General features: G+C 34.0%; 1 non-coding gene across 1 annotated transcript; it reads left to right on the forward strand.

The window, feature by feature from the left end:
- Positions 1–8,049: 8,049 nt before the first annotated feature.
- LOC122106404 lies at positions 8,050–8,155 on the forward strand. The gene has a single exon (XR_006147170.1). It is a non-coding gene; the product is annotated as a U6 spliceosomal RNA (small nuclear RNA).
- The last annotated feature ends 17,779 nt before the right edge of the window (positions 8,156–25,934 follow it).

Genomic DNA, 25,934 nt, shown 5'->3' on the forward strand with positions numbered 1-25,934 from the left:
TTCCATTTTGGCAACCAAACTGAAAAGCAGGCATGTTTTATCCTTAGGAATGTCATTATTTCATATGCAATTTTCATATGTAATTTTACCTACGTTTTCCCTTACATGATAACATATTATCTGCTAATCAGAGAGATACAAAAAGATTTTTAATTATGATATGAAAAATGCATCGACATGAATGAATGAAATCAGGGAGTAGATGGCCCAGAGCGGGGTGGTTCTGTTAAATATTCTCACGATTTTGAATGATCTGGTGTTTTTGTATGTGTGGAATTATGAATGTATTTTATGTCTGGACAAGAAAATTTGATTAATTGATCATTGTCTGATACCCAATATCTGGAATCTAACCTGAGTCAGAGTGGTAAGTGTGTGTGTGTGTGTGTGTGTGTGTGTGTGTGTGTGAGTGTGTGGGTGTGTGAGTGTGTGTGTATGTGTGTGGGTGTGGGTGTCTCTCTGTCTGCCTGCAAGTCTGGATTTAGAAGGAAGTATCTTATTTCCCTGAGGGTATGTACTTAATTCTATTAGGTATACTCCATTAATGGCAGCAGATAAAACTAATTAACATTTTTGCCATATATTTATGTTCCTATGATTGCATGAACAAACTAAAAATTATGTTTGGGGTATGAGTTTGTAAAAGGTCAGCTGAAAGTATAAACATTTGGAATCTTGAGAACAATATCAATGGCAATCATTTCAGTGTAAATAAATTTTGACAAAACTTGCAGTGATAGGTAATCCTATATCAAAATTCAATATTTATTGATTTTCCATAGCTACATTATTCTATAAATTTGTAGGAAAACAAGTTAAATTATAGAATCATAAAAGTAATGTGATTATTTATTGCCAACAGTTTTACAGTTAGGTCCTGATTGTAAGCTTTAGGATCAACAGAAAAAAAACACAATATACAACATGGAGTTAGATATTTTATAATGAAGCATATTTTAATATACTCTACATTGTTAGAAAGACAAGAACGTTGGGTTAGCTTTATAACCTACCATAATAAGTGATATTGTCCATTTATTAAGCAGAAAGGCTTACTCAGATTTACAAGATTGAATGTTGCAGCTGGTTTCATTGCTTTGGTGGCCAGTGCCAAGACAATGTCAAGGAGGGGAGTATGTCAAAGAGAAATGCTTTTTTACCTAGAATGATTAAAAGATAAAAGAAGAAAGAAGATGAGAGTCTATTTTCTCATGGGTTTCACTCTGAAGAACTTAATCTCCAGAAGAACTATTCAGGTATGCTCCACAGTCTGGGAGGAATTGGAATGTCATTTTTCTTTAACACATAGGTCTTTCTGGGGCATTCTAAAATCAAATGGCAACATCTTCACCAATGATAATAACTTGTCCAGGGGTGGAAGCCACTAGATATTTCTATAAATTCTAATCAGATCTCAGCAGACTAAATATTTTATGGAAATCCTATTAAAATATTCTCTTGCAGACTGACTGGGTCTTCATAATGTGTATCTGTGTGTTTATATGTGTGTGTTTGAATAAACTAATAAAACAATGTGGCAGATAAAAGTATTAGTATGGTCTTTTGTTTTTCTTCTCATACTATGAAAGCCTATCACAATTCCCAATCAAATCCCATCCAAGATTCAAACATTAATGCTGTCCCAAAATTTCTTTATGTTAACCTACGTACATCCATCTCATTTCAGATGGCCATGGTATAGGAAAATTTTAAGTCTTCCAATTATGTTGTCACCAAGGAAACAACATAAAATATTTCTTTTAAAAATACCTAGAATGTAGAACATTTTAGCCAGAAAACTGAAGGAGTATACATTATAGGATTTAATTTAATTATTTAGTCACATAAATGGATATTCTCTATCCCCAACTCAGAGCCCTTTTAAATTACATAATTGCACAACTCATCTATTACTATCTTCCATGAAGACAGTCCTTGCTGTAAACAAACCAGATGTGGTGAACAAATTAACATGTACACCATTGTTACATGCTGCTGTTCTAAAGCATGGAAGTGAAAGAGCATTTAATGCCTGTGAAGAACTGATTCTAAGGATTATGGAAAGTGATTACTTTGCACCTTAAATAGAAAAATCCACAGATGTTTCAAGTTGTGTTTTGTTGTTGGCCTTTGTGAGATATATTTTGGAAAGCACAATGAATGAAAGCATGCTATTTTGTAAAACTTTGCTGGCTGACACATTTACTGAAATGTTTCATATGAGAAGACAGACAATAGGGTGGGTAGGATATGGTATGCAGCTTTAAATACAGACAAGCAAAACAAAGAATGGGAATTTTTTTTTCCTTAACAAATGCTTTCTGGTTATATTGTGCTATACACTATAATGATGAAATAATCATTTCTTTGGAAAAGTAAGGAGAAAACACTGTCACCTGTTGAATTTCTTTTTAAAGTGAATCTTAAATGTCAAGGTTAAAGAAATTTAAAGCCTTAATAAAATATTATCAAGTATTACTTTCATTTTTGATAAAAAGTTAAAACAAACTGACAGACTGTTAGTCCATTAAGATTTGTAAGTTTCCTCCTATATATTTCCTATTGTTCCTCTTTTTTGGGGGTGATATATATATATTTTTAGAATGGCAACCTGGTCTTAACCATTACCCACAAAATTTATGCTGTCATAGAATCAGAGAGGTTTTGTTTTTTTTGTTGTTGTTTTGTTTTGTTTATTTGGTCAGTCTTGGGGCTTGAACTCTGGGCCTTGGCGCTGGTCCTACACTCTTCAGCTCATTGTTGCAATCAAAGAACTCTTATTTGAACCTTTTAAAAAAATTTAATTTTTTAAATTATTTTCTATTAATCTTATTTTCCTCCCATAATTTTTATTTTAGGTGTATACGTGTGTGTGTGTGTGTGCTTTTTTTTATAGCTTCTGAACTTTTGGTCCTTTTTAAGTATTCTTTTCATTTTTTTCTGTTTCATTCATTTTTTGATTGACTAAATTTCTGTTCGGCTCATTCCCAGATATATACCTGTCATTGATTATTAGACGTAATACCCCATTGTGTATACATTTAATCCAGAAAAATATTACTCAATTCACAACCTCTTAGGCTTAAATTCTTTAATAGTAGTATTATCTCTTTATATGTATATAATTTTCAAGTAACTAATTTTAAGAATTTTTATTTTTTAGTTTTCATTTCTCTTTTCAATCCATCCTTTCTTCTCATCTTATCCTTTTCTCCTCTCAATATCAGTTGTTTAAACTTACATAATTTTTAAGTGTTTCACTACTTAAATTTAAATTTTGGTTTTTCCATTTTTTCTTGTTCGTTTTTTTTTGTAATCTCTCTCCTATCATTCTATCCAAACCATTTCCCTCTCTAAGATAAGGACTTGGTTAAATACCACATTTTCCCAATCCATCCATCTACTGAGGGGCATCAGGGTTGATTCCATATCTTAGCTATGTTAAATAATGCTGCAATAAATATAGTTGTGCTGGTAGAGTTAGTATGGTCTTCTTTGTGATGATTTGGGTAAATGCCCAAAAGGTAGATTGCTGGGTCATAGGGAAGTTCTAGGTGGAATCTTTTGAGGAACCTCCATACTACTCCAAAGTAGTTGAACAAGTTACACTCCCACCAACAATGCAGTAAGGTTCCCTTCTGGCCACATCCCCTGAAGGATCTGTTGTTAATAGAGTTCTTGATTATAGCCATTCTAAATCGGGTGAGGTGGTATCTCAATGTTGTTTTGATTTGCTTTTCTTTTATGGCTTGGGGGGTTGAGCATTTCTTCATGTGTCTATTGGCCTTCCTTCTTTTCTTTTCAAAGAAGTTTCTCTTGAAGTCTTTACTTGTTTATTGGACAGTTGTTTCTTTTAGGATTTGTTGTTGGGGGATTTAATGTTTTATATTTTAGATATGAGACCCTTCTGTATTGTATGGCTAGCGAAGATCTTCTCCCAATCAATGGGCTTTCTATTGATCTTGCTAGCTATGTCCTCTGCCATGCAGAAGCTCTGCAATTTCATACAATCCCTTTTGTCCAAACTTTCTTTGATTTCTTGTGCTTCTGGGTCTCTATTAAGACATTGCCACATTTGTTAGGAAATGGAAAGACTTGGAAAAAATTATATTAAGTGAAGTAAGCCAGGCCCAAAAAACATAGGTCCCATGGTTTCCCTTATTTGCAATATCTAGTATATGTATGAGTCAAGCGGAAAAGGTCAGATAATGTGATGTTAGCAAAATGAACCTTTAGATATTTATTTTAATGGTTTTTTTTTCTTTCATGCATTTGTTTCTAATGCATTTATAAGATTATTTCTTTGTTGCTTTGTATGTCCCTCCCCCACATTATAACCCCTGCTTTCACTATATTTGATGTCAGTAAAACTTGTGGAGGAGATGGGGAAAAACAAGTCGTTTAAGGAAACAGGTGGACTTGTTGCAACAATGAGAAGTACAAGTTGTCATGTCCAAAGCGAGCTTTACAATGTTGGTGTGTGGCGGGGGAAGCGGGGATTGGTTGGGGGTTTGGTGGGGAGGCTGGGAAGGGATGTGAAGGGTAAACAAAGGAGGAGGCTGCAATGCTTGATAAGAAATGTGTGCATTATCCTGTCCATGTAATTGTAACCCCACTGTACGGTATGTTCACAAAAAAAAGTAAAATAAAATAAAATGAAAAAAAAAAAAAAGAAAATTTCAGCCTCTGCACAGGAGACCTTGGGAATGTCCTACTCCATCCTGTAATGTTTTCAGGGTGTCTGCTTTGACCCCGGGGTCTTTGATACATTTGGAGTTGATTCGGTACAGGATGATATATAAGGATATAGTTTTAGTTTTCTATGAGTGATTAACCAATTTTGCCAGCACTTTTACTGAAGAAGCTCAGTACTGTACGGAGAGGTTACAGTTACATAAGTAAGGTAATGAGTACATTTCTTATTGACCATTTTTACCACCTCCTTTGTTTTTCCCCTACTATTCCTTACCTTCACACAACCCCAACACCTCTGTCCACCCCCCTCTAATAGTATCTAATAGTATCTTGTTGCAATGGGTCAACCTGTATCCTTTCCTTGCATCTTAAATGAAGAAATGCTGGCTTGTTTCATGCTGATTCTACTGTGTAGACACACTTAAATTCACTTTCCAAGTCCAAAAGCACATAAATGAAATACACATCATCTTTTGTCAGTTAGTATAATTGTGTTCTACACATTTATTAACAGGTTACAAATTATTCTCAAATTTTAATACATAAAAAACTTTCTTTTTTTCTCATTTTCGTGGCCAGGACATCGGCATGACCTCAGTCAGAATTGCTCACTTTAGACTTTTCATATGGGTTGGTTAAATTTTGACCTGCGCTCCAGTCTTCTGGGGAATCACTCATCTGCTTAGGAATTGATGCTGGCTGTTGGAAAAGAGCCCAAGGAAAGATGCCATTTAAAGCCTTATAATTTTATTCTTAACAAGGATATTGTCCTACTACTTTGGCTGTTGAGAGTGTCTACAAGAGCAAGCATTCCATGGGAAGCAGGGAGACACAATATTACCTATACTTATTGAGATTTTCGAGTGACTTGCTATCACTTGTACTGCATTTATCAAGTTGAATCTCTCTAAAGCTACCAGTTGGAAGAGATAAGAGGAGTGGTAAAAGAACTCTTAGAGACAAATACATCTTCAACACATTTGTTTCCAAGCATTCTCTCTAAGGCATATTCAACAACTAGTGAAACTTGTGTTGGCTATATCTATGTGTCTTTTTTTCCATTTGTGCATATGTGTATGTATGTGTGTATTTGTGTGTATAGTAACATTCATGTGTGCATATATGGGCCGATGTACACATATATGCATATATAAATAAATATACATATATAAATACATGTGCATACATAAATATCAAATGTTCAGTGATTTAATCTAGAGTTCCTAGCACATTGTCCTTATCACAAAGTATACATGATAAACTGCTCTAAGGATCTGTGCTATATGAGGGGTGTCCTTTGTACTCACTTCCCCCATTAACTTGTTTTTCATCCCTGTGAACAACTTCAGCCTACTTTCCCATAGGATAGCTTTGTTTTTGTTACTTACTGATAATAAAAGAAAAAGGTTGTTTGTAAAAGAAAAAGAACTTTTGAGTCCCAGGCTAAAAGTACATTATCAGTCCCAATGATTCGTATGAGATAAAATTTATAATAGTACTAAAAGTGAAAAGGAATTCCTAGATCTGTTGTTTTGCCATTTAGAATGGCAAAGAATAATTTCACGTCACTGTTATAACTCTTAAAGAATGCAAGGGTAACTGATGGTCCCCATCATGTTCCCACAAAACCAGTGGATCTTGAAGGATAATAGTAGACCAACAGAAATTCTAAGTAGCAGACATGGAGCATGAAAGAGAAAGAGCAGAAATGAGAGAGTGAAAGAGAGAGAAAAATATCATAATATTAAAGTGCATAACAGATAAACAAGAGGTGTATGAGAATATTCATACTGCTATCTTGAGGCTCTACATGTACATTTGAAGATATTTGATGTGTGATAACTCATCAACATAAAGTATAAAGTGATTTTGATAATAAATAAAAATGGCTCAGAAGAAATTATAAATGCAAAAACATTCTTCACAGAAGCAAACTCTCAGAAATATTCCTTGACTTTGAAAAAGATAAACTGGCTGCAGTTAGTATAAATTTAGCAGTATGACAATTCACAAAAATATAAAAATGTATTCACATATTTCATTATATAACCCAAAGCAGAAAGCAAATATTGTTCAGATGATTTTTTTAAATCACAGTTTCTCAGGTGCTGGGAAGGTGGCTCAGTGGTAGAGTGCTTGCCTTGCATACATGAGGTCCTGGATTTCATTCCTCAGCACGACATAAGCAGAAAAAGATGAAAGTGGTGCTGTGGATCAAGTGATAGCACTAGCCTTGAGCTGAAGAGCTGAGGGACAGTACCCAAGACCCAGAGTTCAAGCCCCACAACCAACAAAACCAAAGCAAAAAAAAAAAAAAAAAAAAAAAAACACAGTTTCTCAATTTTGTGGCGTCAACTCTGTAATACCACTACTTCAGCCTAGGGTTAAGATTTTAGGTGTGGACATTTATCAACACTCCTGATTCAGACTCTACTTGATATAATTTTTAATCAATATTTTGTTTTTAGTTTTGCTCTTTGTAAATTCACATGCACCTATGAAAAATGGTGTGGCCATCCCAATAATATTCTCAAAGTACTTCTTAATCACGACTCATAAAAAGTGGTATTCTATTACAACAAGGAAAAATGCTATAAATAAAGAAAACAATAATTATATGTTAATGATTACTAAAATAAAAAACAAAACCATTACCAGGGTTTTCAGTATTTGAGAAGTACAGAGTAGATTTTACTATTTTCTCATATTCCTTTACATTCAAAACTGGATAAAGCTATGAGTAGCCTTTAAATTTATCCACTAAGATTAGTATTTATAGTTCATCTCATCATTTGTATGTGGCTTATATCATTCTTTGTTCATCACTAACATATAATGTAAGGGAGCCCTAAAGATTTAACAGAAACTGTCTACTTAAAACCTTAACTCTTCACTCTTCTTCTTTACACAGTCTTTGCAACTTCTCATTAGTAAAGTTTCTATAAACTCTGAAATGTACATACTTACTAGTACATGCTACCAGAAATATTATATACTTTATCGAAAAATTTTATGACCTGCCAACCAGTCTTAATTTTGCCGTATATAAGCAAATCCTAAAATGAAACATATTTAAAACATTAAAACTTTTAACAAACCTTAACATTTGCTGCAATGAACATTATGACAGGTGCCTTGTGTAGAATAATTGAATTCCTCCTCCTACACAACTCATGAACAACAAATATCTGGAATTATTTTGTTTTTGGCATGTCAATCTTGACTTTGTTCTTAAATGTGTGCTTATGTAAGAAATACATGGTTGTAAAATTTCACAATTCTTTTGAACTTACTTTTTGTTGAATTGTCTAGTTTAAGAAAATCAATTACACTTTATATATAAAAAAATGTTCTGTGCTCAATTTGGCTGCACATACACTAAAATTGGAACATACAGAGAAGATTAGCATGGTCACTGCACAAGGATGAAACGCAAATTAATGAATCGTTCCATATTTTTACAACAACAGATGCTGGAAGGGATATGGCCAGAAGGAAAGCCTACTGCATTCTTGGTGGGAGTGTAAACTTGTTCATCCACTTTGGAAAGCGGTTTGGAGGTTCCTCAAAAGACTCCACATAGAGCTCCCCTATTACACAGCAATCCCATTTTTGGGCATTCACCCAAATGATCACAAACAAGTCCATACTAAAACTACCACCACAACAATGTTTATTGTAGCATTATTTGCCATAGCCAAGATATGGAACCAACACCGATTCCCCTCAATAGAATAATGGATCAAGAAAACGTTCTGTGTGTGTGTGTGTGTGTGTGTGTGTGTGTGTGTGTGTGTGTGTGTGAACGTACACTTACACAACCACGTTGGAAAGCAGTCTTGTGAGTCCTCAGAAAGCTAAATATTGACCTTCCTTATGGCCCACTCATACCACTTCTAGGCATCTATCCTGAACAACAGGTACCAATATTCAAGGACACATGCACCTTCATGTTTATTGCAGCACTGTTCACAATAGCCATGATATGAAAACAATCCATATGTCCCACCAGAGATGAATGGATCCAAAAACTATGGTAACTATACACAATGGAATATTTTCCAGTCATTATAAAGGACAAAATAATGGCATTAGCAGGGAAATCAATCAAGCTACAGGAAATCATGTTGAGCGAGGTAAGACAAAAGCAAAGAGACAAACAGCAAATGGTCTCCATGGTAAGTGGATGTTAAATCCAAAATGTAAGGTGATACAACAAAATTACAACACTTAAGAAACCAAAGACTTCCACTCATCTGATTGAATCACTACTAAATAACCCCATTCTGCTGATCATATTTGCACACTGAAGGGAAACCAGGAGGACGACACAGAACTAGAGGGAATCAGGGAAAAACATACAACGTGGGATCCATCAGCCGCACTGGACATTGAACAAAATGAACTAAGCATTTCAATGTCACTGAAGGGAGGGAGGGGACAAGTGGGAAAGAGGGAACAGCGGACGCTATGCAAAACAAAAGAAATATACATATTTCAAAACAAAAAAGTATACATATGGAAGAAATAACTCTATTGCAAAGCTCATAGACCTCATAAGTGTTGTAGACCATGATAGATAATTTGCTCCATCAAAGTTAGAATGTGTTTGTGATTTAACTAAGCATCACTATCCCACAATATTGTGAAATTTGGGAAATTATGTAACCACTTAACCACAATAAAAACATTTGAAAAAATGGTGAAGGTGGAAAACTAAGTTGCTCTAAAAAACAAAAAAGGAAAATGTTCTGTGTGTGTATGTGTGTACACACACATATACTATATATATACATATATATGTGTATATATATTAATTCTATGCCTCTATCAGAAAGAATGACATCGCCCAATTTTTAGGAAATGGAAAGACTTGGAAAAAAATTATATTAACTGATGTAAGCCAAGTCTAAGTAAACATAGGTCCCATGGTATCCCTTATTTGCAATAACTAGTGTATGTCTGCGATAAGCAGAAAAGTTGAAAAGCTATGTATATTTGAATAGATAAATAAATGTTAAGCTAAATGACCCCCAAGATAGAGACACAAGTGGTTTTTTCTTTCTTGCTGTTGTTTCTCACATATTTATAATGTACGACGTGATTTTGTTCTTGTTTTTGATATGTTCCTCCCCAACAATATAAACCCCTGTTTTCACTTTGTTTGATGTTGGTGCACCTGCATCTTGTATATACACTTCTCTAATTTGGGGAGGGAAAGGGAAAAAACAACATGCTTAAATAGGTAGGAATACAGTTTGACCCATTGTCTAACAATAGATGCACAAGACATTATTTTGAAGAACGAACTTTAGAATTTAGGCTGGGGACATTAGTTGGGGCTTGGGGGTGTGAGGAGTGTACTTGTGGAGGTGGAAGGGAAGGAATGGTGGGGGAGAAACAAAGGAGGAGGTAACAATGCTTGATAGGAAATATACTTATTACTTTGCTCAAGTAACTATAACCCCTCTGTACAGTATTTTTACAACAAAAACGTATAAAAATGTTTTTAGATGGAAGAGTTTATTTTGCCTATTTTACCCATATAATATCATTAACAAAGAAATTAATGCAAAACACTGATATGAAGATATTTTGAAAAAGTGAGTGTGTGTGCATTCCTGCGTGTTGGCATGCTCAGAGTTTAAAATCAGGGCTTCACGGTCTCGCTATGTCTTTCTCTCTAGATTGGTGAGCTACTATATGATCTACATCTCCATTCCTGGCCCTTTGTTAGTTCATTAAAATTTTTGAAAAATAATCTCATGAATTTATTTTGCCCTGATTGGCTTCCAAATGTTATCCACACATCTCAGGCTCCTGAGTAGTTATCCCAAGTAGTTAGGTTTACAGGTGTGACAAACCAGCACAAGGCATTCAGAATAATTTTAAAAGTAGAAGAAAATTTACTTCACAGAGGCCTCTTTTATCATCTCCTAGTTGTAAAGCATTTTGGAGTGATTATATGTATTTTTTTTCATTCTTGAAATCTTAAAATACAGTAAGTGATGATATATAAAAGATTTAGTACTTTTTAAAAACAATATTGGAACTATGGGACAGAAGAAATTTGCCTCTCCTTGAACCATAATTTATAAGCTCAGCTCTGTGCATGTTAACCCAATGTCACCAACACAGTCTGTGTTGAAGAAAAATGTAACAGAAAACATTCACCATGGCAATAATTGCTATGCTATTATTTCTTGGACAATATGATTATTGAATTAAGAGTGTCAGAGAATGCAGAGAATTTATCTACCTTTTGTGTATTGCTGAAAGACTTTTGGAAAACTTGACTCATTTCCTTCCTCACTGTGTGTCTTGGGCCATGCACTTACTGCCTTTAGTTACAATTTTTCCCAACTCTAAAATGGTAATAACATTAGCATTATAGCAAATGTTATCTTAAGAATTAAGGGTCCTTAGAATGATGAACTCTTTCTCATTCTTGTAGAGGCGTTATCAGATGAAAGGAACTGTATTTTTTGTTTGTTTACTTCCATTTATTCTTCAGTTTGAAATCTGAACTATTTAAGACTGAAAGACACCAAAATTAGACACGCAGGCTTCGGAAAAAGCAATCAATGTAAAATGAATAAAATACATATAGCTATGTAGAAGGTCTAACTAAATTGTTATATAGTCTCAAGCATAAACAGAAAATGATTTAAGCAATATCATGTTATTGAAAATTGAAAAATGTTAGGAGTTGCTTAATTTTTTCCTTTTTACTACCTTGAATTAATTATTTTTGTATAGAGAGATTAAAGATGAGATTAACAAGAAACGATTAAAAATGGACAAAAGTTCAAATAGACATGTTTTCCATAAACCCCTCTATATCACCAGGGGTTTACACATTTGTGTTTAATACAACTTCTGTGCTGGCTTAATGCTTTGTGAGCAGAAGTCATTAGAGAAATGTAATTCAAAATTACTATGATACTACTTTATAACTATTAGAACTCTTATCAAAATAAATCAAAGGAACCAGGTGTGGTGGTAAAGGTATGTAATTCCAATCATTTAGGTGGTTGGATTTCAGTCTTAAGCCAGTCTGGGGTAGTGAAGATAGTAAAAACTTGCCCTTTATTACCTTTTGAATAAAAGATAATGTTGGTGAGAGTGTGAAGAAAAGGAAATTTTCTACACCCTTGGTCAAAATACAGGTTAATATTCTCCTTGTAGAAAGTAGTATGCGGTTTTCTAAAGAAATCATAGTTGAAATATCATCTGATCCACCAATCATGTGATTATTTCTCTCTGGGTAACTCGTAAATATATCTGTAGTTCATTGTTATTCACATTATTCACAACAGCCAACATATAAATTGAAGTTCTGTGTTCAACTACATTAATAAAGCAACTGTTGTACATGCACAAATATCTTTTTGTTTCATCCTTAAAATAAGAAGAGACTTCTCCCATTAGCCACAACTTACAATGGCCTGAAAGATGTATTCGAAATGAAGAAAAATGTTATGTTCTGATCTTTGTAAACACACACACACACACACACACACACACACACACACACACACAGCATCCGCAAACATTAAGACAGATTTTTTTTTTAAAGTAAAGCAAAGTGGAACTTCTGGGGAATTTATGCATAAGATACTAGATATACATTATGACCAGGTACAGAGTTGTAATGTACAACATGAAGATACAGGGGACAACATTCGCCTTACATAAGAATGAAACTAATTAAGTAGGAGTTGTTCTTCCTATTAGTGGTTACTCTTTTAGTTTTTCTTCCTTCAATAATGGATAAGATTAATGTAATTCTTTAAGTATACCTGCCTATTTGCAGAAATAATAACAAACAATATAGCAATACTGTTGCACGCTCAACATAGAACAAAACGTCAAATTAAAATACATGAGATTATCCTTGATGTAAACTAACTATTACAAATAAGGGAAACCATGGAACATAGGTTTCTTTAAGTTTGGCTTACTTCACTTAATATGATTTTTTCCAAGATTTTCCATTTTGTTACAAATGAGGTGGTCACATTCTCTGTGATGGAAGCATAGTTTTGCACATGTGTTTATCTGTGTGTGTGTGTGTGTGTGTGTGTCATTTTTGGTAAATATTACTGTGATACACAGTAGTAGCTTTACTGTGGCCTTGTTTTGATCATCTGGTTATATGCCCAGAAGTGGGATTACTGGGTAATAAGGGAGCATTATTGTGTACATCAAGGATAATCTTAGTAGATGAGCAGAATAGCTCAATAGCTATGTACATATGATCGAATAAGTTGATTCCAAGTGAACTGAACTACAAGACATGTTCTTTGTTGTGGTTGTTCTTAATGAACTATGTGATTTCTTTTGATCTTTTTGTGTTTTCCCCACATATGGTTTATCCCCTGTAGTCACTATATTTGATTTTTATACCTTGGGTATTTTAAATATGTTGATCTGAACTAGGGAAGGGAAAGGAAAAATACCAAAATGGTGAGACAAATGACAAAGGGAGAACCTATGCAACAGTAGTACTCACAAGACAATATGCTGTATATAATCTTGGGGGGGGGGGGTGCTGGGAGCGAAGAGGGAGAAAAATAGGGAAAAGGGTAACAAATTAGAAAAAAATAAATTAATTACCTTACTTATGTAACTATATCCCCATCTGTACATTACCTTGACAATAAAATTTAAATAAAAAATAAAATGAAATATATGAGAGCAGCAATACAAGAGATGGAACTGGGGGAAATACTGCAGTATCGTAGAGTAGAACAGCTGTGGAAAGCAGTAATTTTACATTAACATAGCAAGTAATAATCTAGCATACAGCTTTTCAGCCTCATGTCAGTCATTAAGAAGGTTAAACATAATGCATAATCAGCAAACCAATAGAGATAAAATAGAAAACTAAACAATTAAGATGAAAAGATGACTTGGATCAAGAATAACAAATGACACAATTAGGAAACAAATAACAAGCTGCTGGGCTGGGAAGGTGACTCAGTACAAGAGTGCTTGCCTTGCATGCCTGAGGCCCTGGGTTTGATTTCTCAGCACCACATAAGCAAAAATAAACAAGCCGGAAGTGGTGCTGTGTCTCAAGTGGTAGAGCGCTAGCCTTGAGCTGAAATGCTGAGGTAGAGCACCCAGGCCCCGAGTTCAGGCCCCATGATTGGACCCAAAAAATAAAATAAAATAAAAAAAACAAGTTGCTAATTTTAAAAATGATCACCCTTAATTCTATTGACTTGTTTAGATCACAATTTGTTTGAAGTAAAATTCAAATCACAGTTTAATCGTATATCATTTTAAAAATAGTTTACTTATTATTGATTTCTTAATATTGAATGTTTAATATATAATTTTAATTTCAGCAGCTATAGAAAAGAAGAAAGTGAAAATAATTTTAATAATATATTTATGAATTGTAAAATTGAGAAGCATTAGAGTTTAAACAAATAACGTATCATTATTGCTTCATTTCTGTAATTTAATGTAATAATTCAAAGTGTATTCTACATTTAGCACTCATCTTAACAGCAAATAATAAATTATTGCACATGACTCTTGGTATTAGTTGGAAGGATTCAGCACTGTGGTAAAATTCACACTACATAGTACACGAGGTTATGACTCCTCTCATATAGCTTAAATTGTGGAAATTTGATTTCTACATGCATGTTAAATTCTTGTCTAGGTTACATCTATAAAATTATTTACAATTATATACACGAGGACTATTTCAGATGATTCTTAAAAGTCATATTCATTAATTAAATTTTTATTATTTCATACCAAATAAATATTTACAGAGAGACTGAATTTTTGTGTAGATGATGTTGTATGTGTGCCAGATTATACGTATTAAGGCTTATTTTATATTCCTGACATTGTTTATAGAGTTGGATTTATTTGTCCATTATGGGTTAGGTGTATTATATTGGATATATGAAAGTAAACTGAATGTTTATTCCATTAATCCTTTCTCTAATCCCAATATAAATTATCCATGTGTTTGAAGTAATGAAAATAACAATAGATAAAAGCAAGATAAATCAGTCTGTAGTAGACAAGTATTTACACCATTATTTTGAGAGTTGGTCCTCTTTTACACTACAGAATATTCTTGGGAATATGTGATCCAGGCTGGCCACAACTGAAAAATATTACTGTTTGATCTATCATAAGAGAAGGAAGGAAGGGGAACCTTCCTTCCAAATTTCTGATCCCAGGAATATGATCTGCTTTGTGGTGCCTACTTGGAAATGAACATTTTTCACAGTCAACCTTGAAAAGCCATCTTGATAGATGACTTCTGTAAGTGGTTACAAAGCATTATTGATGGCTTTGCAAGGATGCCTGATTGCCTCATTTTGAGACAATTAACAGGAATTTAGTCAATTGTTCTTTGTATCTTTAGGAGAAAAACCCAATGACTCTAGACCAGGGGATCACGGGGCCCAGAGAAACTACTACCTTGAATAGTAATCCCAGACATCTAAAACAAAACACCCCCCCCCACACACACACACTCCAGTAAGCACAGCCAGGCAGGGTTGCTATGACAGCCTATATGAAGTCAGGCCAAAAACAGAAGCTGAGAGTCATTTAGCTGATAATTAATATATTTTTTATGAGGCAGACTCATATGAGACTCCAGAGAAAGGACTGAAAGACTGATCAGAGAGACTAAAATTGGTCACACAAAGATTGGAAAGTAGAATTCCTTGTAGAACAAATAAATCATAGAACCCTTGTGCATGTAAAAACAAGTCAGAAGACCAAATTCAAAAAATGCACATTTTCTTAGAAGTCAGCTTAATCAATTATCAGTGCAAATCTTTGAATTTTTAAATATTTGACCAGATGTGGGAGAAGGTTGAAAAGAAAGAAAATTTCATCACTCTATTAGGAAGTCCAATATCACATTAGGAAGTAATCAAGCACAGATTTGTAATAAAAAGAGAAAACAATTATTCCAAATGAGGGTTTCATTTCTTTTGATGTAAAAGTTCTTAAATTAGGTGCTAGCAATTACCATACAATTGATCCAGTCCCCCAGCTGAGTTGATATTGACTGCAGTATTACCACATGAAGGAAAAGAGAGAATTTACAAATGTCTGATGAAATGAGGTGAAGGTGACATGTTCTAATAGTAATATCTGAGGTTTAGACACAGGTGAAGAAGTGGATTTTCTTTTCTAAAAATCATGGCAGTGGCTCACAGCTGTAATCCTAGCTACTCAGGAAGCTGAGATCTGAGGACTACGGTTCAAAGCCAGCCTGGGCAAGAAAGAATATTATTTCCATTTAACCATCAGAAAACCAGAAGTGGCACTGTTGCTCAAGTGGTAGAGCACCCACCTGGAGTTGAAGAGTTCAGGGACAGTGCCCAAGTCCAGACTTCAAGCCCCTCAATCAGCAACAACAGAAAATCTCCCTTTCATGGACTACCTACATCTCTTGCTAACATTCAACAAAGGAGCCATTTTATCACCCACTACATTTAGGTCCTAATCTAGCTACTGCAAATAGATTGATTTGGTATCTTATATAGAACGGTTCATATTTGCGGAAACAAATACCAGCAGTGGTAACTTTTTTCCAGTCCTTGAACTCTGGGCCTGAGCCCTGAACATGGTTATACTGGTAGCTTTCATGTGAGCTTGTTTGTTATCTATTGGATTACTACCCATAAGGGGAATTACTGGGTCTTAAGGGAGATCTATATTTACTCATTTCAGGAAACTCTTACTGCATTCCACAGTGGTTGAACATGTTTAATTTCCAATCAACAGTGTAATCGAGTTCCCAATTGGCTACATCCATGCCAGCGTTTGCTATTGTTAGTTTTCTTAGTAATGTCCATTCTGATGGACGAGGTAGAATCTGTCTTTTTTACTTAAAGATTTTTATGCATCTTCTAGCTACAATAAATGAAGGAATCCATGAAAACTATATTGCTCTGAGTCTGCATTTCTTTCTCTTTTCTCTTAACATAATTTTCCCAAAACTTTCATTTTCCTTACCACTGGTGAAAAGTCATCTTTCTGATGGGTGAATATAATTCCATTTTGTGTGTGTGTGTGTGTGTGTGTGTGTGTGTGTGTGTGTGTGTGTGAGTGTGTGTGTGTGTAAGATGACTATAGTCCTATGAATTCATTTCTAAGCATTCTGTTTCATCTGTAATTTTGTAATTCAATATTATAGTTGCATTGCTTCCTCTTCTACATTGAAGAATATTGTTGGAATTTTGATGAGTATTGCATTGCCAATTGTTTAGGGGAAGTATTGCAGTTTTCAAAATGTTAATTCTTCCAACTAGGAACATTGACAGACTTTCTATTTCCTTGAATCTCCTTCAATTTCCCTTTTTATATTTTTAAAGTTTTCACATATAGATCCTTCACAATTTTAGTTAATTAATTCCTAGTTTTGTTGTTGTTTTTTGGTTTGTTTAGATTTGATTTGATTTTGAGGCTAGTATATGAGGTTGTTTTTTGGATTTCAGCGTGGATCTTCCCATTGTTGGTAACAGAAAAACTACTGATTCTTGTGGTTTTTATATCCTGCTACATTGATGAAGGTTAGCATCACCTTTACTAACTTGAGGGAGGAATCCATAGGCTCCTTTAAATACAGGGTCATTTCATCTGTAAAAAGGGATAGTTTTACTTCTTCCCTATTTGGATCTGCTTTATGTTTTTCTTTTGTCTATTGCTTTTGCAAGAAAGTCCACTATCATATTGAAGAGTAGTAGAGAGTGAACATCCTTTTCTCATTCTTCATGTTAATGTCTTCATGCTTCCACACTTAGCTAAATGCCAATTATCTCTGTCATATACATACTCAGTTTAATATTGAGGAATGTTCCATGCATTCCTAGGTTTTCAGACCTTTTCATCATAAAGGGGTATTGGAGCTTGTTAAAAGCTAGTTCTACACCCTGTTAACGATCATGTGTTTTTTGTCCCTGCTTCTGCTGATGGTTCATATTATGTTTATTGACAAGAATATTGAATCAAATCGTATCCAAGATGAATCCTATTTGATCATACCATATGATTTTTTTAGTTAGTTGCTGAAATTGTTTAGTGAGAATTTTATTAAGAAGTTCTGCATTAATGCTTATCAAAGAGTTTGGTTCATCGTTCTCTTTCTTTGGTGAATCCCTATGTGATTTGGCGAGGAGTCTAATTCTAGCTTCATAGAATGTGTTTGATAATGTGTCTCTCGCAGATACTAAATGGATGATGCATCTTGGTTTTTGATACTACTATCTAATCTATGTATTCTATTTGGAAATTTAAGTCCATTGATATTGAGGGTTAAGACAGAAATATCTGATAAGTCCTGCTATGTTATACACCTGTTATTAGGAGCTGTGCCTCATCTACTCTTAACATATTTACCTCGTTTTCTGGTAGGGAGCATTTTATATAACCAGTTCCCCTTCTTCTTGATCTTCTCTATGTAGTATATATTTGATTATATTCTTTCCTGATAATTTGGTGGACATACGTTATTTCAAGTTTTCTTTGTCATGAAATATGTTTATATATCCTTTAAATGTAAAGGAGAGTTGGTTTGAAACTGTATTCATGGTTGGTAGTTGTTTACCTTTAATGTTTGTCATATATAATGCCAGGCTTTTCTTTTTACCATATCAGCTAAGAAACCTGTATTTATTCTGACTGTATATCCTTTATAAATAATCAATCTTTTCTCTATGGCATCTTTAAGAATCCTTCCTTGATCTTTAATAATCCTCTAATGGGTTATGATATCATGGTGGATTGTTCAGTTCTAGAATTCTGATTGGTTTCTAAAGGCTTCTCTTCTCTGAATGAGCCTATCTTTTTGGATGTTTGGCATGTTCTCTGCTAGAATTCTGTAATATGCTTCCCATCCATTTAGTTTCTTGCTCTTCTCCTTCCTGATACCTATCGCCCCGAAATTTGATCTTCTATCTGAGTCTTGAAGTTCTGGCAAGATCATTTCTTATTTCTTGGATTTGTTCTAAATGATTATTTCCTCTTTCCTATTAGATCTATTTTGTCTTTGACCCTGAGATTATCTTCTATCTCATCTATTTGCTGTGGAGACTTTTTACTTTGTTTTTTATTTCACTGTCTTCTAATTGGTCATTTTTTAGGGGTTCTGTCTCTTTATTAAAGCTTTGTTTTAGGTCTTGTATGGACTTTCTGTAAAGTTTTTCTTTGGTTGGGGGAGATGTAAGGGTTGTTTTCTTAGCTGTGTCTTCTCTCATATCTTTTAACTAGGCATCCATTTTTTCTTGGACTCCCTTGCCTTCTCAGAATTTATTTATCTTTCTGTTTGAAGTCTCCATGAATTATTTTGCTAATGACTGGTTGGTCTCATCTTGTTCACAAATTTCCTTGTAGAGGTTTTCTATCTTTCCATTAATCACATTTTTCACCAACATCTGTAATACATTTTGATAACTATCTTCTACGTCCTTGATTGTCTGTTTTAATGCCTGGTTATTTACTGTGTGAATTATACTAATTTGACATCACTTTTCTTGTATTTTTCTGATTTGTTCTGTCCATTTGGAGGCTTTCTTTTGGGGGATCTATGATATTAATAGGTGACTCTCTATGTTCTTGGCTGATTTGCAGGGTCTTGGTTTGGTTTCCTGTTGTGATTTGTTTTTCTGGAATTGCATTTTTGTCGAGTCCATTCAGTGTAAGAATAGAAATCAGTTGTGGTGAGATGTTGTGATGTTAATATTTGTGGTTCCAGTGACCATTTGGACTGTCCACTGGCATGGTGAAATGTCTATGTGTATGGAAGTGGCTTTCTCTAATGTACACTTCTGTTCTTGCTTTTTTCCATGTTGCCTTTTATTTCCACACTGCACATGTGCTTTTGAATGTGTTGCCCAATGTGTTCCTGGATGGCACCTTTTCATAGATTTCTGATTTCTTGTGAAGACAGTATAAAATCTTCTTATGAATTGTATGTCTATAATTATGTCTATATTTATAGCTGCATATCTATAATTATAGCTGATTTGATGTGACCCTCTAGATGTGGAGTACCTGCTAGGACCCTAAATTTCTGTTTCATTAGAGATTTCTAGAATAATTTTCTGTTGTTATTCTGTCATTGTTTTTCCTCAGATTTATTTTTTATATTGTGGATTTTTTCACATAATTTAGGATTTGTGATTGTTGTATCAGGTTATTTTGTTTTCCTGCTTATACTACTTGGAAATAGTGATTTCAAGCTTGTAAGAAGAAACAGAAAGAGACAGAAATATATTTTATTAAATTGAGAGAAAGAGAAGACATTTAAACCTATTTACTACAAGTAAATTAATATTAAGCAAAGCTAATGAAAATAATTACTTATTTACTCTTCAGAGGATGAGTATGGTACTCTTGGGTATCTCGGAGTAAAGACTTTAGACTCATTACAATTGATGACTTACATTGAAATTACTGGCTAAACGTTCTTCTTCAGAAAGGGAAAAGCTCCATTACTTCCATATTCGTATTATAAAATCATAATAGCTGCATGTTGAATTGTTTTCCCTTTGCTATATTCAATTCCATTCTTCATCCATTATGTATCAAGGGCTTTGAGTGACCAATTCCTTAAAATACCTATATTGATTATATTGTGATGTAAATCTCAGTAATATAAATATTAATTTATCTGTGAGTCTCATCTTGAGCTACATTCATATGAAATTTATGCAGTCTCAAGCAAGAAACCTGACTTTTTTTACTCTATTCTCTGTTTTCATCAATAAATAGATTCTCTTTAGAAATGCATTCTCAGCTTTTAAATTGCTCCTGTAAAACATCATGTGTTTCTAGTACTTTTACTGAAGTAAATATAAAGTTTGGAACATGAAGACAACTCCTCTATTATCACTTTAAAATAAACCTTTGGGGATTATTTTATATATAAAAATAAAAAGTGCAATGCAATGTTTATACATGAATAATATGATGGTTAAGTCAATTAGACACAAGAACTACCATAGCAATACTCAAATAACATAAAGACATCAAAATATTGTGTTCATGAATATCACTCATTTTTTAAAAATGACTAATCAATACAAAGTTTATATTATATTTGAAATTTACAAATTAAAAATTACACTGAGATATGCTGTCAATATACTGTTTCCAGGTATACATTTATTCAGCAAACAGGGAAACAAAAAATAAGCGTTTGTCACATAGAATGAAAAATGTAGAAGCAGACTGTCTTTCCTTAAGGTGTTACGTACCTGCAAATCGTGTGATTTATTCAAAGATACTATAAACATAATAGAATTTGTGATCAGAAGTGATAGGTAAGCAAAGTAACTGGAAAATCGTATGCTTAAATTGAGCTTTCAATATAGGATGACAAGTTTTCAATAAATGAGCCTATTAATCTGTATCTCTAACACACATACAGCATTCTACATTTTCCCACATACTCCCGTTCTCTTAGCTCAGTTCCTGATTGATATTCTTCTATTTCATGATTTCAATTCCTTCTAAAATAACAAGGTGGGCGTTTTTTTGTCTCTAGATCCAATACATTCTAGTATCTTGGAACAGTAGTATGAATTCATGGAGTTTGACTTGAATGTCAAGTATGAAGATATTGTATTCAGGGTACTCTTAATTGGCTTGAAACATACAAAGATACATACAGGTCCACGCAAGATCCTGAAGCAAAGAAAAGCAAGGGAGCGCAAACATCAATCAACTATAATTACAAAGGAATGGAACTGATTTCTGATGTGTCTGGGTGGCAGCTCTATGTGTTTGTGTGTGTGTGTGTGTGTGTGTGTGTGTGTGTGTGTGTGTGTGTGTGAGTAGATAGAGAGAAAGAGAGACAGACAGAGGAGAATTTAGTGTGGCTTCCATATGTACAGTCCATAGAGCACTACTTGTTAGGGAGGAAGTACTCATATCAGAGCTGTGATACTACTGTCATCACTTTACTACAAAAAAAACAATTGCTTAATCTCTAATTAAATAGGGAAAATAAACTAACATCTTACACGATTGTTTTGACAATTGATTATTACATTGAAGGCCAAAGGGAGGAATTGGAGATCAATATAATCTTTTTCCTCTCTTCTAAATATTACACTGCAATAGATGTGATTTCAGGAGTCTCCTGCCATGTAATTCCAGTTGAATTACTAATATGCTTAATAATATGAAACCTGTGATAGAGAAATAGATCAGCCAGCAAGCACAAAGAATTTGTAATAAGATTGAGCTTTTAAGCAGGGTTGCCACAACTTTTAGGAATGTCATTCCTTCATACGAACTTCAAATTTTGTGGCTTTCCCTGTGTGATTAAATGGGAAGAAAGTACTGTAGAAACAAGAATTATTGTTCATCCAAGTAGAAAGTGTTCATGTTCCCATTCTCATGTTGCAAATTTCCATCCCATAGACTCTCTTTTAGAGTGCTTTCATTTAATATACTTCAGCACCTCATGCTTCCCTGTGGGAGACAAGAAAAAAGATAATTTTGTTTGTGTATTAAGTTATGTAAATTACCATGTACAGGCATGATTTGTATAGTTACAGAAGTTTGTAATAAATATAAGTAGGGCTCATTTCACAATAAAAATATAATTAAAATCACATAATAAGACCAGAAGTCACAGAATTTTTTGCATGAATACATACTTTAGATTAGTTGCAGAATTTCTATTTTGAGATAAACCTTATATTGAAATATAATTCACTTTACCTAAGGATTGAAACATTTTATTGAAAAATATATTTCCTGGAGATATTTTTGTTTCATAATTTTAGGGATACCGTTGGACCCATGGTAATAATGAGATGTACAAGACGCTATGTCGAAAGATGAACTTTACAACTTTGGCTGGCGAGAGTGGGGAGATGGGTAAGGATGGAAAGGGGAAACAAAGGAAGAGGAAACAATGCTTGATAAGAAATGTACTCATTACTTTGCCCATATAATTGTAACCCCTCTGTACGATATTTTCATACTAAAAAAATTAAGAAGAAAATGATCCCAAAGTAATTATTTTTTATTATTTCCTTATTTCCATGTGATTTACCTGAAATTTAGAAATCTAGATATATAATTTAATTTAATTTAACCAAAAATATTATTGAGTATAAGGTTCTTATACACTCTACATTCTTCACACTGAGATCATCAAATATGGTGAGTTTGAAATGATTAGTCTCTGTTTGACCCATGTTAATATTATTTAAAATGTGAGTGAAATGTTTAAAAAGTAGTATTTATTTTAGTTGCTCTGAACAGACAATAACTGATATAATCAAAGGCTAAAAATGAGTAGATTTAAAATTTAGAATTCATGAAATGTTTTTGACCACACTAGTTACTGGAGCCTTCACAAAATCTTCATGAGATAATTTATATTGATGAAGCAAAAAATCCCAGAGTTTAGACATTTACAAATAGAAAAATCATGTCATTCTGAATATGTAGAGCTACATGACAAACATAGAAAATTTAGCTTTTAAATATCTGAATATACTAATACATTTAATTGCAGGGCAAGTACTTGTTCTGAAAGGAGATAAAATGGCATTTATTGTGAAAAGAAAACCTAAGTATTAATTTGAATAAAAGACAATGTTTAAAATATCACTCATCCAAGAAAGAAGATGTACAGTTGATTGTTTTTCATGCCTATTATGTTCTCTAAACTTACTACAAATACTAGATTAGTAAACCTAAACCATTGCTTTGTAGGTAAATAGAAAGATTCTTACAACTCATGACTATAACTTTTTCTCAAACAATTACTAGGTAACTTTTATATTTTTTTACATGGAATCCTATTTGATAAAGTTTTATTCATTAAGTTAAATAATTGGCCAATAACAATATAAATTATGCATGAACAAAGTTTAGAACAAGTATTTCTTTCACAAGACATATCATGGCTCTCTTCAAGAACACTGGAAGGCTGTGTGTTATTTACTAATTTTTAGTTATTTTATTAATGGTTATTAATTTTCAGAAGTGGCAGTTTCGTAATTCTCTTTCCATAATATATTTAAAACATTTGATTATACTCCCTCTATTTCCTTTTTGTTACTCCTTCCTCCAAAGATCATGTTTTTTACATAAAATTATATTTTTATATATGCACATATAAACTCATTTGGAAGATTTAAGCTAAACTGCAACTTAATGCAAGATGTACAGAAGATTAACATGATGAACAAAAACGAATATTTTTTGTTAACTTCTGAATTGAACTATCATTATTATTATGGTTAGAGTTAGGATACCAGACAGAATTAGAATTAGGGTTAGAGAAATAGCAAATTCAGGTTCAACACAGGATGACCTATTGCAACAATAATACAGCACACTGTACTGAAAATGAATTTTACACCATGGGGAGAGAAGAGTGATGGAGATGGGAGAGGGAAGGGATAGTTGGACAACAACAAAGAAGGGGGTAATAATACAAGAAATGTACTCGTTACCTTATACATTTAACAGTAATCTCTCTGTCAGCCTCATTACCTACTCAGGAAGCTGAATTCTGAGGACCTCAGTTCAAAGCCAGCCCAGTCAGGAAAGTCTGTGAGAATTTTATCTCCAATTGACTACCAGGAAATCAGAAAGTGGTGCTGTGGCTCAAGTGGTACAAGCGCACACCTTGAGCTAAAGAACTCAGGGATTGTGCCCAGGCCCAGAGTTCAAGCCCCACGACCAACAAAAAGAATAAAAAAAGAAATGTGTTAAATGTTAAGTAAAGCTGAACTTTTTTAGGTTCTAGGAATTCAGGAAAATCTGGGATAATGGAAGTACAATGTATTTCATAATATCAGGATTTGAGATCAATGGTTATAATGATTCCTGTTATGGAACAAGATAGGTTCAGAGATAAGAGTGAGAAAATCTGTAGGGTTTAGGAAAACCTGCAATTTATTTCGAGGATTGCAGTGGAATTTCAGGTAGGATTGCACAAAACGAGCATTTTTCATAAATTTTAGAATTGGGATACATTTAGTATTAAGGTTATGGTTAGAATTCCAGCCATTGAAATGACATAGCTAGCAAGATCAATAGAAAGCCCACGGACTGGGAGAAGATCTTTACTAGCCATACAACGGACAAGGGTCTCATATCTAAAATATACTTGGAACTCAAAAAATTAAACCACCCAACAACAAATCCTCAAAGAAACAACTGCCCAATAAGTAAGTGGGCGAAAGACTTAAAGAGAAGCTTCTCTGAAGAAGAAAGAAGGATGGCCAATAGACACATGAAGAAATGTTCAACATCCCTAGCCATAAAAGAAATGCAAATCAAAACAACATTGAGATATCACCTCACTCCAGTTAGAACAGCGAAAATCAAGAACTCTAACAACAACAGATGCTGGAGGGGATGTGGACAGAAAGGAACCTTACTTCATTGTTGGTGGGAATGTAAACTTGTTCAACCACTTTGGAAAGCAGTATGGAGGTTCCTCAAAAGACTCCACATAGAGCTCCCCAACGACCCAGCAATCCCACTTTTGGGCATTTACCCAAATGATCACAAACAAGGCCACACTAAAGCTACCAGCACAACTATGTTTATTGCAGCATTATTTACCATAGCTAAGACATGGAACGAACCCAGATGCCCCTCAGTAGATGAATGGATCAAGAAGATGTGGTATATATACACAATGGAATTCTATGCCTCCATCAGAAAGAATGACATTTCCCCATTTGTTAGGAAATGGAAAGGCTTGGAAAAAATTATATTAAGTGAAGTAAGCCAGGCCCAAAGAAACATAGGTCCCATGGTTTCCCTTATTTGCAATATCTAGTATAGGTATGAGTCAAGCGGAAAAAGTCAGATAATGTGATGTTAGGAAAACAAAACCTCAAATATGTATTTTAATGTTTTTGTTTCTTTCATGCATGTGTTTCTAATGCATTTATAAGATTATTTCTTTGTTGCTTTGTATGTCCCTCCCCCACAGTGTAACCCCCGCTTTCACTATATTTGATGTCAGTATAACATGTGGAGGAGACGGGGACAAACAAGTCGTTTAAGGATTCAGGTGGACCTGTTGCAACAATGAGAAATACAAAATGTCATGTCAAAACCAGCTTTACAATGTCGGTGGGGGGGGGGGGGGGAGGGGGGGTATGATTGGGTGGGAGGGAGGGGGGAGGCTGGGAAGGGAGGTGAAGGGTAAACAAAGGAGGAGGATGCAATGCTTGGTAAGAAATGTATGCATTATC

This window comes from Dipodomys spectabilis, unplaced genomic scaffold (genome assembly GCF_019054845.1).
Source record: "Dipodomys spectabilis isolate Male_0828 unplaced genomic scaffold, ASM1905484v1 ptg000040l, whole genome shotgun sequence".
Lineage (NCBI taxonomy): Eukaryota > Metazoa > Chordata > Mammalia > Rodentia > Heteromyidae > Dipodomys > Dipodomys spectabilis.